Raw genomic sequence first — 5,426 nt, 5'->3', positions numbered from 1 at the left:
CTCTCTCTCTCTCTCTCTCTCTCTCTCTCTCTCTCTCTCTCTCTCTCTCTCTCTCTCCTTCCTCATATCAATGCATAGCTCGAAATAATCTTCGATCCAGTGCGATCGGTTCCCACGAAAATCGATCGTGTGTCGAAAAATTGTTTGGAAATAACGAGAAATAAGGAGAAAGTTATGATCAAGGATCGTCTAATGGACGAGTTTATGAGAGAGTTCATCAGGGAGGGGGGAGGGGGGGCGAAAAATTGGAATTAATGCCGATGTGAACGTGTGAAAAGACGAGGGGAGGGAAAAGGAAGGGACGAGGGGAGGGGGAGGGGGGACGACGGAGGGCGCGTTATCTGCGTAACCGGGACCACGAGTGCGCCACGGCTCGCGGCCGCCGCTTCTCTATCGGGCGCATTGTTGGCCGGTGTTGAGCCGAGTCGGGGTCGCGTCCCTTCCCCCCAACCCTTGACTTTCAGCGTTACCTACCCATTTTCCTTTTATTATCTGCCCCTCTCTGGCGTTCCGCTCGCCGTTCATCGAAACCGGATCTCGCTCGCGGGACCTTGCCTCTCTTTCGAATCTCGTTTTCTTCCACCACCGTGAATCGTGTACCACGTGGTTTTTTTTTTCTTTCTCTCTCTTTCTCTTCCTCCCCTTCTTTTTACGCGTTTTTTTCCCCACCTTTGTTTCTTAGGGCTTGTTCTAGGGGAATCGGTATTTCTGGAAATCGTATTTAAGGTATACAAGGGGGAAGAGGGGTGGGATTTATCCCACTTTCGATTCGATAATTCGTATCTTCTATTCCTAATACTTGAAACGAAAGGAACGTAAAGAGAAGAGAACGAAGGAACAGAGATGAGACTGATAATCTAACCTAATTCTTAAAACAAAGAGGAAAAAGAATATAAAAAGAATATAGAGAGAATAAGGAAAATGGGAGAGAAGGAATATCTTTGTGAAAGAACAGAGATGAGACTCTAATAATCTAACCTAACCTAATTTCAAAAGAGAAAAGGGAAAAATAAATATAATAAACGCAAAGAGAATTAATCTAATCTAGCCTAACCTAACTTTAAAATTGAAAAGAGAAAAAGGAATATATGAAACTCAAAGAGAACAAATAAAGAAAATTGAAAAAGGATATAAATACCTCTGTACGACACACATTATTCGTATAAGTAAAAGGAAAAACTACGATGAAAACGAGAAAGGAAGATCTTCTCTTATAACCTAACCTAACCTAACCTAACTTAATTCTTAAAACAAAAGGAATATATCGAACGCAAAAAGAAGAAAGAAAATAGGAGAGAATTAGTTGTGGAAGAACAAAAATGAGACTCTAGTAATCTAATCTAACCTAACCTAACCTAATCTAACCAAATTCTTAAAAAAAAGAGAATAAAGAAAATAAAAGAGGACAAGTATCATTGTGAAAGAACAGAGATGAGACTCTAATAATCTAATTTAACCTAACCTAACCTAACCTCAACACTGAAAAGAGAAAAAAGAATATTGCAAAGAGAAGAAGAAAAATTGAGAGAGGATACAAATATCTTTGCACAAATATTATAAGTAAGAGAAAAAATTGCGATAGAAACGAGAAAGAAAGATCTTCTATAATTTAACCTAACCTAACCTAACCTAATTCTTAAAACAAAGAGGAAAAGAAATATATCGAACGCAAAGAGAACAAAGAAAATAAGAGAGGAGAAATATCGTTGGGGAAGAACAGAGATGAAATTCTAATAATCTAACCTAACCTAACCTAACCTAATTCATAAAACAAAGAGAATAAGGAAAATAGGAGGAATATCGTTGTGGAAGAACAGAGATGAGACTCTAATAATCTAACCTAACCTAACCTAACCTAACCTAACCTCAAAACTGAAAAGGAAAAAAGGAATATATTAAAGGGAACAAAGAAAATTAAGGGATAAACAAAATATCTTCGCATTAGAAGGAACATTATTCGTACAAGTAAGAGGAAAAACTACGATGAAAACGAGAAAGGAAAATCTTCTCCTACAACCTAACCCAGCCTAACCTAACTTAATTCTTAAAACAAAGAGGAAAAGGAATATATCAAACGCAAAGAAAATAGGAGAGGAGGAATATCGTTGTGGAAGAACAGAGATGAGACTTTAATAATTTAACTTAACCTAACCTAACCTAACCTAATTCCTAAAACAAAGGAAAAAAGGAATATATCGAACACAGAGAACAAAGAAAATAGGAGAGGAAGAATATCATTGTGGAAGAACAGAGATGAGACTCTAATAATTAAACTTGACCTAATCTAACCTAACCTAATTCTTAAAACAAAGAGAATAATTCTTAAAACAAAGAAAATAGAGGAGAGGAGGAATATCATTTGTGGAAGAACAGGAATAAAACTCTAATAATCTAACCTAACCTAACCTTAAATCTAAAACAAAGAAAATAAGAAAAACAGAGGAGGAATATCATTGTGGAAGAACAAGGATAACCTAACCTAACCTAACCTAACCTCAAAACTGAAAAGGAGAAAAAGGAATATATTAAAGGGAACAAAGAAAATTAAGGGATAAACAAAATACCTTCGCATTAGGAGGAACATTATCCGTACAAGTAAGTGGAAAAACTACGAAAACGGGGAAAGAGGGGAGGAAAGGAGGGAAGGAAGGAAGTTTTGCGGGCCGGTCTTGTTGCAACCCTTATCGGCGTATCGCAGGGCAAAGGGTTGGCCCTGGTATTTAAGTAAGCCGCGGCATTAACCTCGCAGTTTAATATAAACGAGGCGTCGGGCCGGGACAAGGCGTCGTTTCGGGATGGCGAGGGTGGCCACGTGACCGCCCCCTCGCCTCGGACAATGCGACCCGCGCTTATCGACGTCCTCGGCCGAAACGGGCGAACCCCTCGCGGCTCGTCCGTGCCCCTCGCGCTTCTTCTCGCGCCCCCCCCCTCCTCGCCCCCCCGCGTCCGCCGCGGCTCCTCGCGCTTAACCCCGTCCGCCGCGGCATTAACCGCGCAGTTTAATATAAACGAGGCGTCGGGCCGGGACAAGGCGTCGTTTCGGGGTGGCGAGGGTGGACACGTGGCCGCCCCCTCGCCTCGGACAAGGCGGCCCGCGCTTATCGACGTCCGCGGGCGAAACGGGCGAACCCCTCGCGGCTCGCCCGTGCCCCTCGCGCTTCTTCTCGCGCCCCCCCCCTCCTCGCCCCCCCGCGTCCGCCGCGGCTCCTCGCGCTTAACCCCGTCCGCCGCGGGATTAACCGCGCTCCACGCCGCCCGGCCTGTTCCGCCCGTATTTCCGCCGCCGCGGCCCCAAAACTCGCCCGACCGGGATATCGGCCGCCGACGTCCACCGCCGAACAAAGCGGCCATCCTCCGCCGCCTCTTTATCTAGGGGGATGAAAAAAAGGCGGCTCTCGATATTCGTGGTAATCTTCGACACTTGTGGCTCGTGGACTTGGAATTTTCTTTTTCTTGGGAGGCGAGGAAATGTTGTTTTTTGAAAATGGGGGGAGAGGAAGAGGAGATAAAAGTAGTGGAAAAGGTTAATGGTAAATATTCTTTCTTTGTGATTTGGTGAAGTGGGCTAGGTTTGATTATTGAGAGTATTGAGAAGAAAGGGAAAGGGAGATGTATTATTGGGATTTGGAGAGAGGAAACGGGGAAGGAAGATCTTGTTCTGTAATCTAATCTAACGTGATTATTGGAACAAAGAGAGAAAGGGATATATAAAGAAAATAGGGAGAGTGAGAGAAGGAGTTATTTAATTATTTGTAAAATGATAGTTTTCCAGGATGGAAGACTCTGATAAATTAATCTAACTTGATTCCTGAAACAAAGAGAGAAAGGAATATAACATGGAGATCTTCTCCTATCTAATCTAACTTAACCTAATTCTTGAAACAAAGAGAGAAAGGAGTATATCGAAGAAGAAGAAATGAGACGAAAAATTGCTTCAAGTTCTTCAAGATAGAAAACTTTAATAATCTAACCTAACCTAATTCTTGAAACAAAGAGAGAATACATCGAACACGGAGAGAGCAAGATCTTCTCCTGTAATTTAACCTAACCTGATTCTTAAAAAGAGAAAAAGGAATATATCGAACAAGAAGAGAAGAAAAAATGGAAAACTCTAATAACCTAACCTAACTTAATTGTTGAAACAAAGAAAGAAAAGGAATACTTCGAAGACGAAGAGAGGAAAATAGAAGAAAGAAGAAACGGAAATGAGACGAATTATTAATAAATAAAGAAGAAAAACTACGATTGAAATGGAAAAAGGAAGATCTCCTATCTAACTTAACCTAACCTAACCTAATTCTTGAAACAAAGGAGAAAAGGAATATATAGAACAAAGAGAGAGGAGAATTATTCGTAAGTAAGAGGAAAAAGTACGATTGAAACAGGAAAGGAAGATCTTCTTCTACAATCTAACCTAACCTAACCTAACTTAATTCTTAAAACAAAGGAGAAAAGGAATATATAGAATAAAAAGAAAGGAGAATTATTGATAAGTAAGAGGAAAAACTACGATTGAAATGGAAAAATGAAGATCCTCTCCTATAATCTAATCTAACCTAACCTAACCTAACTAATTCTTGAAACAAAAAGAGAAAGAAATCCATCGAACGAGAAGAGGAAAAGAAGAAACGAAGATGAGACGAATTATTTGTAAAATAATAGTTTTCCAGGATGGAAAACTCTAATAACATAGCTGATTCTTAAAACAAAAAGAAATACTTCGAACACAGAGAGAGAGAGAGAGAAAAATAAAAGAAAGGAGAGACGAATTATTAATAAATAAGAAGAAAAACTACGATTGAAATAGAAAAAGGAAGATCTCCTATAATCTAATCTAACCTAACCTAATTCTTGAAATAAAAAGAGAAAGGAATACATCAGAACACGAAAATCTATCTAATCCAACCTAACCTGATTCTTAAAACAAAGAGAAAAAGGAATATATCGAACAAGGAGAGAAGAAAAAACGGAAACGAGACAGATTATTCGTAAGTAAGAGGAAAAACTGCTGATTGAAACGGGAAAAGAAAGATCCTCTCCTATAATCTAACCTAACCTAACCTAACTTGATTCTTGACAAACAAAAAAACAAAGAAATCCATCGAACGAGAAGAGAGGAGAAGAAGAAATGAACGAATTATTCATAAAATAATAGTTTTCCAGGAAAACTCTATAGAAAACTCTAATAATCTAACCTAACCTAATTCTCAAAACAAAAAAACAAAAAGAAAAATACATGGAATATGGAGAAAGAAAAATAGAAAAAAGAAGAAACGAAAACAAATTATTAATAAATATATTGATAAATAAGAAGAAAAACTGTGATTGAAACGACAAAAAGAAGATCTTTTCCTATAACCTAACCTAACCTAACCTAATTCTTAAAACAAGAAGAGAAAGAAATCCATCGAACGAGGAGAGAGTAA

Source organism: Apis dorsata, unplaced genomic scaffold, assembly GCF_000469605.1.
Source record: "Apis dorsata unplaced genomic scaffold, Apis dorsata 1.3 scaffold_315, whole genome shotgun sequence".
Taxonomy (NCBI): domain Eukaryota; kingdom Metazoa; phylum Arthropoda; class Insecta; order Hymenoptera; family Apidae; genus Apis; species Apis dorsata.
The sequence above is the reverse complement of the archived record's forward strand: the minus strand, read 5'-3'. Positions refer to the sequence as shown.